This window comes from Dendrobates tinctorius, unplaced genomic scaffold (genome assembly GCF_039654945.1).
Source record: "Dendrobates tinctorius isolate UK_male_01 unplaced genomic scaffold, ASM3965494v1 ptg000126l, whole genome shotgun sequence".
Taxonomy (NCBI): domain Eukaryota; kingdom Metazoa; phylum Chordata; class Amphibia; order Anura; family Dendrobatidae; genus Dendrobates; species Dendrobates tinctorius.
Window position 1 is genome coordinate 3687835 of NW_027361794.1, and position 13804 is coordinate 3701638.

Below are 13804 nucleotides of genomic sequence, written 5' to 3' on the forward strand. Positions count from 1 at the left end.
TTTTGCTGTGGATCAGTGGGTCCATGAACTTTTTCTTTTTTTTTCTCTTCCCAACTTGCTGTGGCTCAGTGGGGTCATGAAGTTTTTTTTTCTCAAGTCTGCTTGTGGTGGCTCGGTGGGGCTACGAAGGTGACAAGCATCTGGCTGTAACTCGGCGGGGTTACGAAAATTGCTGTGGATCAGTGGGTCCACGAAGACCGCGCAGCAGGAGTATGCACGGACTTGTGGCAGCGGGAGCTGCAGTTGCAGCAAGAGGCTCTGCAGCAGCAGGAGCTGTGGTGACAGTCGCAGCAGCTTGTGAGCGGCAGCCGGAGGTGCCGGGGGTTTGTGGCTACAGCAGGAGCTGTGGCACTGCCAGCAGGAGCTGGTGTGGTGTAGTAAGAGGTTATCCGAGTGTTCAACTTCTTAAAGGGCCAGTACAAGCCCGAAAGACAAACTGGACTGTGTGAACTCGGTCCTGAGAGTGCTGTGTGGGAGTCCATGGAGTGTACCCCAGAGAGGGGTGGTGTCCCTAAACGGGGTGGTGTCCCAAAAAAGGGGGTGGTAACTCAAAACAGCGATGGGTGCTAAAAAAGGGGTGGAGTCCCAAAAGGGGGCGGTATCCCAAAAGGGAGTAGTTGCCCAAAAAGGGGTGGAGTCCCAAAAAGGGAGGTATCCCAAAAGGGAGTAGTTGCCCGAAAAGGGGTGGAGTCTCAAAAGGAGGAGGTATCTCAAAAGAGAGTAATTGCCCAAAAAGGGGTGGAGTCCCAAAAGGGGAGGTATCCCAAAAGGGAATGGTAACCCAAAAGGGGGCGGAGCATCCTGACGTAAAAGTGGATGGGTTTTAAATATTAATTGGATATGTATTTATATTTCTTATTACACTCAGTTCTGTACTGAACATATGGCCTTCCGCTGACACTACATATGTTATTTCTGTAAGTTTAGCTCATGGTAAATGTCAACCCCATATATAGAGGCCATGTGCTCTGAGAGACGTGTATATATAAGGGGGGGGCTTACTATAGGGCGCGCTTCTTCACTACCATGAGACACACACTCGAGGGGACATCTCTGTTCGGCCACTACGTTGAATGAACAGCTGGTATGTAACTTAATCACCACGTGTTGCCTCAAGAGAAGCCTATGACAGAGACAGACTTAACAGTTCCTTGCAGATTTCCAGGAAAGAAGGATACAAGCTTTGCTATGAACAAATGGACAATCTCTTTATAATCATTTCACCTATTTTAAGGTTTTTCTGTAATAATCTATTTTGATGGAAGAATCCAAATAAACCACTACATTTTTTATAAGAACATTGTCATATTTTAGAGTATCACATCTGGTAACAAGTCCTGAATGAATAAATATACAAGAATATGTATATTTAACAATGGGTCAGATGTAGGAGAGGCCAGATGAAAGGGTGGGTCTGACCAACTCGGAGACTTAGCAGAGGGGTCCGACACCGTTAGAAGTGGGGACGGCTGGTTCCAGGATGACCGATCGAGTGGTGGTGACTCCCATTCAGATGGTGACACGAGGAAAGGGTACGTCTCCCCAACTTAGGGACCTGATGTCTCTTGACATGTACCACAGAATGACTGACAGTGTTGTGGTATATAAAACGTCTGGAAGGGACACCCAGTTGGAGGGCAACTGGAGGGTTCATTCTCCTGTGGGGTGTGACTCAGACTCTGGGTGTGACTGTGACTCTAAGTTAGAAAGGGAGTACAGTGAGGAAGGTATAAAAAGTCGAGAGGTACCTGAGGGTGCCTGGGCAGAGCCTCAAGAAGGTTTGAAGGAGTCTGAATTCTTGGCAGGCAAGGCCCGGCTTGGAGAGAAGGAAACGCAGGCGTTCCAAGACCACACTAAAGAGTTGTCTCGAGAGAAGCACAAGGTGGCAGGTTTAAAGGCCATATTAAAGTTAAGGAAAGAGTATGTAAACCAAGAACGGTCGTGAGACAGGCGGCTGAGCACAGAGTAGATGAGTTGGAGAAGGAAGTCTCTGAGCTAAGACGTCACCTATTATTATGTCAAACCGAGATGAAGGCCATATTGGGAGATATGGAGGTGCTCCGGGAAGCATTGGGAGGTCTAATGCAAGAGAAGAAGCTGAAGGTTGCAGAATTACAGCGGCAGTGCCAGAGTGATAATAAGGCGGAAAAAGACAATCAACCAGTCGTGGCAGATGACTTGATGGAAAGCTTTATGACAAACCGGGAGCCATCTGTCCATGAAGAGAATGAGACCTCGCTCTTCAAGTGCATGATAGAGGTACCTGAGACAAGCATGTGCCAGGGAGTCTATGCATGAAGATTTCAAGAAGGCTGTGGGGGCGTGTAAGGTGTATTGGACCCTGGAAGATAAACAGTTAGTGGTACTGTCAACATCTAGTGTAACAGCAAAAAGAGTAGCTGTCCTGAGTGAGCAGCACTGGAGATGTGTGCGGATGAAGTGGTTGATCCAGTTGAAGACTGAAGAGGCTGCTAAGTGGATGGAGCATGAAAGGAAAGCTCGGAGGCTTCTGGAAGATGAAATACACGCACCTATTCCTATGGTGAAGAAAGTCTTTGGGAAAAATGGTCGAGCCATGCAAGAGATGGTGAATAAGTCTGGAGGAGTAAAGCTAAGTATTCCAGGTGACCATGAGGATCAGATACCCAGGGAAAAGGGTATGGTACCACTCTTTGTCTTAGGTATGGTGGAGAGTCTTGGAAATATACGGACTCTGCTGGAGTATCGTATGGCGCATCTAAAGGAGGTGGAACAGTTAAGGCTGGAAAGATGACGCCTTACGGGACTGCTAGTCCAAATCGGTGAAAGAAGATGGCGACTGCTTCCGGCCCGAGATATTGAGAAGTGAGAGACTTCTATAGAGACTGGCAGTATGCTGTCTGAAGCACAGAGGGGTAGAGATAGTGACTCCACTGTTAACTCAGCTGAGTAGCAAAGGCAGGAGACCCAGTAGAGGACGTGGTAAAAAGAGGATTAGACTCAAATCGGCCAGTAGGACTGACGGGACGTGGGCTCACGACCGCAACAACCGTGGGAGGTGGCCATGGAGAGAGAGGTCACGTGAAGGGACACTTTTGGGAAGTGTGGTAACTAAAAAGGGTCTGGTGACAGACAGAATGTGACTCAAGTACTGATGTCCAAGGCTGACATTCCGACTGCTGGGTGCGGGGGAGGCCTGACAAAGGGGTGATGGTGAATGATGCCCAAAACCGACTGAAGCGATTTTCTCGACGGATGGGGCAAGGTAATGTGTTTGACCTGTTTCGAGGTCCCGGGTATATAAGTGTTCAACCCCACAAATTTGAACAGAGGGGGGAATATGTGGTGTGACTGGTGGTCGCCTGGTTAATGGAAGGTATGTGTCACGGGGATAGTAGCTCCCTGTGATGTTGCCCGGAGTGTTTTCTTAAGTAGTTGTTGTTCACATTTGGGTCCGGACTATGGGTAGCTTTGAGAGTTGGGAGGGTCTGGCTACCCATGTACCACTCACTGTACCCCATTTTGTCTGAAGATATGTGTGTGGTTGTGAATTTGCAGGACCTGTGATGAGGTCATGATCATATGACTAGCCATGTGGTAGGTAACTGGGAGTGGTTACAGGCTATCTAAGGCAGGTGTGCTGCACATGGAAGAGTGTGGTGGAGTCTGTAAGCCCAGGCAGGGCTCCCAAGTTCCAGGCTCGGATGTCGCATAGCCTGGGGAAGCCGTGCCGGCAAGTCCGAGCCAAAAGGAGAGGACGGTCTTGAAAACCGTGTGATACTGACCGGGGTCAGAAAGAGACTCTGTGTGAATGGACATTTATCGGATGCCTCTGAGGACAAGAGGAATCCGAGAACCTGTGTGGCGATCCAACCGGTGACGGTCTTGACAACCGTGTGTTATACCGACCGGGGTCAGTGGAAGACTGTGTGAGAAGTGGCTATAGGGTGCCTCTGTGGATAAGAGGTACCTGGGAACCTGTGTGGCCGACACCAGCAGGTAATGGACAGGTGTCTGTGTTATACTGACCGGGGTCAGTGAGAAGTATTTTCAGTGAGAGACTGTATCTGTATTCATGTGCTAAAACTGAATGTTTAACAGACGGTGCAAATGGCTGCTGGAACTGTCTTAGTAATAAGCTGAATAGCTTCATTTTAAACCCTGAGCGTGCCAGTGTTTACCTCAAAGACCTGCAAAGTGAGTAATCCCAGTCCACTCACATGGTGGAATGTTACATGACCTACTAATAATCTGGACAGGCTCAAAGGAGGATCTGCTTACCTTCCACAAAAACTTCAACAAGTTCCACTTAACCATCCAGCTCACCCACAACTTTTCAAAGTCCCAAATTTATTTTCTAGACACGACCATATAAGACAAGGCCGTGCAAACGTCTATTTAACATAAACCCACAGGACGTCCGGCATACCTGAGAAGGAACTGCTTTCATCCAAGACACACAAAAAAATCCATAATCTACAGTCAAGCTCTTAGGTACATTCTGATCTGTTCAGACAATGAGGATAGAAAACAACACCTACTATCACTGAGGAAAACATTCCTACAATAAAGGTATCCTCCACTTATAATTGATGAATAGATACACAGAGCTACAAAGATCCCAAGAAGCAGCCTCCTGGATTACAAACATAAGGAGGACAACAAAGGGGGGCCCCTTGTGGTCGCATACAACCCTCACATGACCATCTTAAGGAAAATTGCTGCTGACCTCCAACCCATATTCCACAGAGACTACAGATTGAAAGCAATATTCCCAGAACTGCCACTGCTCTCCTACAAACAGCCTCCCAACCTAAGGAATATCCTTGTCAGAAGTGTCCTCACATCACCATCAGAGACAGGCACAGTCCCCTGTAACAGTAAGAAATGCAAGACCTGCAGCCACATATCACCAAGAGATAAAATCTCCATACCTAACACAAATCAGGACTATAAGATCATGGACTCTTTTTCATGTACATCCTCCAATGTGGTGTACATGATACAATGTACAAGGTGCAATGCAGAAAACAAAACAAAAACTACAAACAAGGATGAATCTGCATAGCCATACCATAAAAAATGAGCTGGACACACCTGTAGAAATACACTTCTCTAGACCTGGACACAGCTTGGCAGATCTAAAAGTCCTAATATTGAAAGGTCATTTTAATAGTGACAGAGAAAGAAAAATCTGGGAGTTCAAGTTCATAGATATGTTTTAAACTCTAACAATAGGACTCAGTTTGACACCTGGATTCATGATTCATTACATGGACACAGTTCACACCTCCACAAGAAGGTCTCCTGATGTCTGACAGAACACTTCCACCTCATCTGCATGTATAACAAAAACCTTGTTTGATTTCCTTGGCCTATCTCTAGCAAGCATCACCTCATGTCCTTGTGTAATTCCTATTTAAATATTGCCATCTCTTCTTAGTAATTCACTTGTAATTTAGCCTGATGAAGGGGTCTTTTGAGCCCTGAAAGCTTGTAAATATAATTTCTCTGGTTAGCCAATAAAGGTATCACTCCTTGAGTACTTTTCCCTTTTTTTGGGGACATAAGCATTTACATCGATTTTTCTGGCTAGCACGGTACCACAATATTATTTTATCTTGTACTTCGTAATTTTTCCTCATGATATGATGTTTTGGGGGGACATTTTCCCTTAGGCTTCAATATATTACATGATAAACACCAAACAAAAACTCAGATATTAAAAAGTTAGAAAATAAAATTGAAGATGGATGTTCTGTGGGAACATTATACTGTTTGTGGGGGGCAAATAAAGGGGAACTGTAGTATGTGGGCAACACGTTTCCTCGGTCTTTCATAGTTGGGTCGTTTGTATCTATCAGCGGAAAATAAACAAAATCATTGTGATTCTTATAAGGAGACAACACAAAACCCCCTAAGTATAACATTTTTTAACAACCCCACAATCTGTGACTCTTCGGGGTAAATCACTCTCTCACCATTGGATTAGAGCTGATACTATGAAGCTAAAGTGACTAAACAGACTTTCTGTCCCCTCCATAAAGGGGCACTTTTTCGTGTTTGTCAAAACTGTCCGAGGATTATTAGAGGGGATAGTTTCCCCCCAATTAGAAGGGACACCTGTGGATATTGGGGTCTTTACCTGCTACAGTGCTGGAGGGATTTACTCGGTTAAAGTGTCTTGTGGTAAACTCGACGATGGACATCAATTAACATCAGACTGATAGAACATCGCTTCTCTATTCAGCTTTATGGATCTAGGATGAAATCCACTGTGGCCCCTGCAAGAAAAGAATAAGAAATAGAAGAATTTTGGTTAGACCACTGTGGCCAGACAATTCTCGGAGATGGTGCTAAAAGTTCTGATCTCTGATGGTTGGTGTTAGAAGAGGTGACCTCATCGGATTCACAATCACAACGCAGGAAACGTCTACAGAGAGGCGTTCTGGACTTACTCCATGGAATCACTTTCCCCAAAGAGTTAAATAGCGTCTGTAACTTCAATGTCTTTCTATGAAGCTTCCTCTCTGAACTTTTCTTCCTCTGTTTTCTGCCGTATTTCTATTACTCTCCGGAATCAGGAATGTATTAAGTCCTCTAGAAACTGCAGACAAAGAATCATTTCTAATTCTGTTTCCAGGATTTTTCTTCTGGGAATTGGCTGCGATATCCCCTGTGCAATAGATTTCTAGTATTAATGCGTCAGGAATGGGGATTCTCCAGCATCGACCTAGACCTGCAGAATCGCACTCCACATACAGAATAATGGAGCCTCCAGCACCGACCTCCATCCGCAGAGCCGCACTCCAGAGAATAATGGAGCCTCCGGCACCGACCTCCACCCGCAGAGCCGCACTCCACATAGAGAATAATGGAGCCTCCAGCACCGACCTTCACCCGCAGAGCCACACTCCACATAGAGAATAATGGAGCCTCCAGAACAGACCTCCACCCACAGAGCCGCACTCCACATACAGAATAATGGAGCCTCCAGCACCGACCTCCATCCGCAGAGCCGCACTCCAGAGAATAATGGAGCCTCCGGCACCGACCTCCACCCGCAGAGCCGCACTCCACATAGAGAATAATGGAGCCTCCAGCACCGACCTTCACCCGCAGAGCCACACTCCACATAGAGAATAATGGAGCCTCCAGAACAGACCTCCACCCACAGAGCCGCACTCCACATACAGAATAATGGAGCCTCCAGCACCGACCTCCATCCGCAGAGCCGCACTCCACACAGAGAATAATGGAGCCTCCGGCACCGACCTCCACCCGCAGAGCCACACTCCACATTGAGAATAATGGAGCCTCCAGCACCGACCTCCACCTGCAGAGCCGCACTCCACATAGAGAATAATGGAGCCTCCAGCACCGACCTCCACCCGCAGAGCCACACTCCACATAGAGAATAATGGGGCCTCCAGCACCGACCTCCACCCGCAGAGCCGCACACCACATAGAGAATAATGGAGCCTCCAGCACCGACCTCCATCCGCAGAGCCGCACTCCAGAGAATAATGGAGCCTCCGGCACCGACCTCCACCCGCAGAGCCGCACTCCACATAGAGAATAATGGAGCCTCCAGCACCGACCTTCACCCGCAGAGCCACACTCCACATAGAGAATAATGGAGCCTCCAGAACAGACCTCCACCCACAGAGCCGCACTCCACATACAGAATAATGGAGCCTCCAGCACCGACCTCCATCCGCAGAGCCGCACTCCAGAGAATAATGGAGCCTCCGGCACCGACCTCCACCCGCAGAGCCGCACTCCACATAGAGAATAATGGAGCCTCCAGCACCGACCTTCACCCGCAGAGCCACACTCCACATAGAGAATAATGGAGCCTCCAGAACAGACCTCCACCCACAGAGCCGCACTCCACATACAGAATAATGGAGCCTCCAGCACCGACCTCCATCCGCAGAGCCGCACTCCACACAGAGAATAATGGAGCCTCCGGCACCGACCTCCACCCGCAGAGCCACACTCCACATTGAGAATAATGGAGCCTCCAGCACCGACCTCCACCCGCAGAGCCACACTCCACATAGAGAATAATGGGGCCTCCAGCACCGACCTCCACCCGCAGAGCCGCACACCACATAGAGAATAATGGAGCCTCCAGCACCGACCTCCATCCGCAGAGCCGCACTCCAGAGAATAATGGAGCCTCCGGCACCGACCTCCACCCGCAGAGCCGCACTCCACATAGAGAATAATGGAGCCTCCAGCACCGACCTTCACCCGCAGAGCCACACTCCACATAGAGAATAATGGAGCCTCCAGAACAGACCTCCACCCACAGAGCCGCACTCCACATACAGAATAATGGAGCCTCCAGCACCGACCTCCATCCGCAGAGCCGCACTCCAGAGAATAATGGAGCCTCCGGCACCGACCTCCACCCGCAGAGCCGCACTCCACATAGAGAATAATGGAGCCTCCAGCACCGACCTTCACCCGCAGAGCCACACTCCACATAGAGAATAATGGAGCCTCCAGAACAGACCTCCACCCACAGAGCCGCACTCCACATACAGAATAATGGAGCCTCCAGCACCGACCTCCATCCGCAGAGCCGCACTCCACACAGAGAATAATGGAGCCTCCGGCACCGACCTCCACCCGCAGAGCCACACTCCACATTGAGAATAATGGAGCCTCCAGCACCGACCTCCACCTGCAGAGCCGCACTCCACATAGAGAATAATGGAGCCTCCAGCACCGACCTCCACCTGCAGAGCCACACTCCACATAGAGAATAATGGGGCCTCCAGCACCGACCTCCACCCGCAGAGCCGCACACCACATAGAGAATAATGGAGCCTCTGGCACCGACCTCCACCCGCAGAGCCACACTCCACATTGAGAATAATGGAGCCTCCAGCACCGACCTCCACCCGCAGAGCCACACTCCACATTGAGAATAATGGAGCCTCCAGCACCGACCTCCACCCGCAGAGCCACACTCCACATAGAGAATAATGGGGCCTCCAGCACCGACCTCCACCCGCAGAGCCGCACACCACATAGAGAATAATGGAGCCTCCAGCACCGACCTCCATCCGCAGAGCCGCACTCCAGAGAATAATGGAGCCTCCGGCACCGACCTCCACCCGCAGAGCCGCACTCCACATAGAGAATAATGGAGCCTCCAGCACCGACCTTCACCTGCAGAGCCACACTCCACATAGAGAATAATGGAGCCTCCAGAACAGACCTCCACCCACAGAGCCGCACTCCACATACAGAATAATGGAGCCTCCAGCACCGACCTCCATCCGCAGAGCCGCACTCCAGAGAATAATGGAGCCTCCGGCACCGACCTCCACCCGCAGAGCCGCACTCCACATAGAGAATAATGGAGCCTCCAGCACCGACCTTCACCCGCAGAGCCACACTCCACATAGAGAATAATGGAGCCTCCAGAACAGACCTCCACCCACAGAGCCGCACTCCACATACAGAATAATGGAGCCTCCAGCACCGACCTCCATCCGCAGAGCCGCACTCCACACAGAGAATAATGGAGCCTCCGGCACCGACCTCCACCCGCAGAGCCACACTCCACATTGAGAATAATGGAGCCTCCAGCACCGACCTCCACCTGCAGAGCCGCACTCCACATAGAGAATAATGGAGCCTCCAGCACCGACCTCCACCTGCAGAGCCACACTCCACATAGAGAATAATGGGGCCTCCAGCACCGACCTCCACCCGCAGAGCCGCACACCACATAGAGAATAATGGAGCCTCTGGCACCGACCTCCACCCGCAGAGCCACACTCCACATTGAGAATAATGGAGCCTCCAGCACCGACCTCCACCCGCAGAGCCACACTCCACATAGAGAATAATGGAGCCTCCAGCACCGACCTCCACCTGCAGAGCCGCACTCCACATAGAGAATAATGGAGTCTCCAGCACCGACCTCCACCCGCAGAGCAACACTCCACATAGAGAATAATGGGGCCTCCAGCACCGACCTCCACCCGCAGAGCAACACTCCACATAGAGAATAATGGAGCCTCCAGCACCGACCTCCACCCGCAGAGCAACACTCCACATAGAGAATAATGGAGCCTCCAGCACCGACCTCCACCCGCAGAGCAACACTCCACTTAGAGAATAATGGAGCCTCCAGCACCGACCTCCACCCGCAGAGCAACACTCCACATAGAGAATAATGGAGCCTCCAGCACCGACCTCCACCCGCAGAGCAACACTCCACATAGAGAATAATGGAGCCTCCAGCACCGACCTCCACCCGCAGAGCCGCACTCCACATAGAGAATAATGGAGCCTCCAGCACCGACCTCCACCCGCAGAGCCGCACTCCACATAGAGAATAATGGAGCCACCGGTACCTACCTCCACCCTCAGAGCCGCACTCCACATAGAGAATAATGGAGCCTCCAGCACCGACCTCCACCCGCAGAGCCGCACTCCACATAGAGAATAATGGAGCCTCCAGCACCGACCTCCACCCGCAGAGCCGCACTCCACATAGAGAATAATGGAGTCTCCGGCACCGACCTCCACCCGCAGAGCCACACTCCACATAGAGAATAATGGAGCCTCCGGCACCGACCTCCACCCGCAGAGCCACACTCCACATAGAGAATAATGGAGCCTCCGGCACCTACCTCCACCCGCAGAGCCGCACTCCACACAGAGAATAATGGAGCCTCCAGCACCGACCTCCACCCGCAGAGCCGCACTCCACATAGAGAATAATGGAGCCTCCAGCACCGACCTCCACCCGCAGAGCCGCACTCCACATATATGGCTGCTCTGTGCGCACAGGACCTGTGATGAGGTCACAGGAGGGGAGGAGTCAGGGGTCACATGATCTCCGGAGTGCAGACGCTACATGGAAACTTCTCCTCAGTCAGTGACACTCCCGCCATTATTTCCCCTCACTACTGTGTGATTTCTCTGCTTGGAGACAAATAGACCGCACACGAGGGAATTATCACCAGCTACCGGACGGCTACTATATGGCGGCATATGATTGTGCTATCGACTCCATACCAGGAGGTAAAATGCAGAAAACTCATCTGTTTAACCCCTTCCAGGCAGAGCGGCCTTCACAGAATATATTGAGAGTCCGCCTAAGAGCGCTTTCACATCAGCCTTTTATAAATGCTCTGATGTTCATCCCGGATAGTTGGACGAGAGTCATGTGACTGTGGGATGTTTTATCTCCTACCGTCCACATACAATGCGTTTCTAACATCATCTGTTACTTATTATAAAGTTGCATGTAACGTAAAGCTGTTTACAGAACCAAAAAAGCAATGTTATATACAGAACTAAGAGAGCAATATCATATACAGGACTAAGAGCAATCTTATATACAGGACTAAGAAAGCAATCTTATATACAGGACTAGGAAAGCAATCTTATATACAGAACTAAGAGAGCAATCTTATATACAGGACTAGGAAAGCCATCTTATATACAGAACTAAGAAAGCAATCTTATATACAGAACTAGGAAAGCCATCTTATATACAGAACTAAGAAAGCAATCTTATATACAGAACTAAGAAAGCAATCTTATATACAGAACTAAGAGAGCAATCTTATATACAGAACTAGGAAAGCCATCTTATATACAGAACTAAGAAAGCAATCTTATATACAGGACTAAGAAAGCAATCTTATATACAGAACTAAGAAAGCAATCTTATATACAGAACTAAGAAAGCAATCTTATATACAGAACTAAGAAAGCAATCTTATATACAGAACTAAGAAAGGAATCTCATATACAGAGCTAAGAAAGCAATCTTATATAGAGAACCAAAAAAGCAATATCATATACAGGACTAAGAAAGCAATCTTATATACAGAACTCAGAAAGAAATCTTATATACAGAACTAAGAAAGAAATCTTATATACAGGACTGAGAAAGCAATCTTATATACAGGACTGAGAAAGCAATCTTATATACAGAACTGAGAAAGCAATCTTATATACAGAACTAAGAAAGAAATCTTATATACAGAACTAAGAAAGCAATCTTATATACAGAACTAAGAAAGCAATCTTATATACAGAGCTAAGAAAGTAATCTTATATATAGAACTCAGAAAGAAATCTTATATACAGAACTCAGAAAGCAATCTTATATACAGAAGTAAGATACCAATCTTATATACAGGACTAAGAAAGTAATCTTATATACAGAACTAAAAAAGCAATCTTATATACAAGGAGAGATGATATAAGATTAGAGTTGAGCGATACCGTCCGATACTTCAAAGTATCGTATCGGATGGTATCGGCCGATCTTTAAAAAAAGTATCGGTATCGCCGATTCCGATACCGGAAGTCCCATTCAAGTCTATGAGACTTCCGGTATCGGAATAAGAAAAACCCTTTCCTGCCCTTGTACAGCCTCTCTGGGGTCTGTACGGGCCTTTCGGGGGGCTGTGCCGGCCTGCCAGGGGGTCTGTGCAGGCTCCGGTGGTCTGTGCCGGCCTGCCGGTGGTCTGTGCAGGCTCCGGGGGGCTGTGCCGGCCTGCCGGGGGGCTGTGCCGGCCTGCCGGGGGGCTGTGCAGGCTCCGGGGGGCTGTGCCGGCCTGCCGGGGGGCTGTGCCGGCCTGCCGGTGGGCTGTGCCGGCCTGCCGGTGGTCTGTGCAGGCATCGTCCGATGGGACTACAAGTCCCATCGGGCGATGCCTGCTACCATGACAGTGATTGACACATTAGCCAATGATGGGACAGTAGTAGTCCCATCATCCGGCTAATGTGTTAAATGTAAAAAAAAAAAAAAAATTACATGCTACATACATACTACATGCATGCTACATACATACTACATGCTACATACATACTACATATATACTACATGCATGCTACATACATACTACATGCTACATACATACTACATATATACTACATGCATGCTACATACTACATGCTACATACATACTACATATATACTACATGCATGCTACATACATACTACATGCTACATACATACCACATACATACTACATATATACTACATGCATGCTACATACATACTACATGCATGCTACATACATACTACATGCTACATACATACCACATACATGCTACATATATACTACATGCATGCTACATACATACTACATATATACTACATGCATGCTACATACATACTGCATGCTACATGCATGCTACATACATACTACATACATACTACATGCTACATACATACCACATATATACTACATACATACAATACATTCATACAATACATACATAGACATACAGTACATATAACATAGAGTAACATACTTACCAATACTTGTCACATTGTTCCCCGAAGCCATTGTCGTCTACGGAATAAATATTAACATAACAAACCACAAAAATACTCACCCACGATCCGAAGCAGTCCACGAGTGTGTCCCACGACGATCTTGGGTAGAGAACTGCAGCATCAGCTGTTGCTGCCGTTCTCTACGGGCTGCAGGAATCCAATGACGGAAGGTAGGTATCCTTCCGCACTGTATTCCTCCGCCACTTAAAAAAAAAAAAGTCCCTAGTCTCACTTTATGCCATTGCTGTGTGGGAAATTCCCACGCAGCAATGGCATAAAGTGAGACTAGGGACTTTTTTTTTTTTAAGTGGCGGAGGAATACAGTGCTGAAGGATACCTACCTTCCGTCATTGGATTCCTGCAGCCCGTAGAGAACGGCAGCATCATCTGATGCTGCAGTTCTCTACCCAAGATCGTCGTGGGACACACTCGTGGACTGCTTCGGATCGTGGGTGAGTATTTTTGTGGTTTGTTATGTTAATATTTATTCCG

The 13804-nt window shown here is 48.4% G+C and overlaps 2 protein-coding genes across 5 annotated transcripts in view; both read right to left on the bottom strand.

The window, feature by feature from the left end:
- LOC141047266 (uncharacterized) overlaps window positions 1–13804 on the bottom strand; it is an 801716-nt gene that overhangs the window by 326556 nt on the left and 461356 nt on the right. The window lies entirely within an intron of this gene.
- LOC141047259 (uncharacterized) overlaps window positions 1–13804 on the bottom strand; it is a 39359-nt gene that overhangs the window by 20550 nt on the left and 5005 nt on the right. For 2 of the 4 annotated variants that reach the window (XM_073542263.1, XM_073542265.1), the window contains exons 1-2: window positions 10641–10788; window positions 6125–6263 (exon numbers count right to left, since the gene is read on the bottom strand). The gene's annotated coding sequence lies outside the window, so the exon portion shown is untranslated. Of the gene's footprint in view, window positions 1–6124; window positions 6264–10640; window positions 10789–13804 lie in introns of those variants that run through there. The other 2 variants (XM_073542261.1, XM_073542262.1) reach the window with 2 other exon arrangements.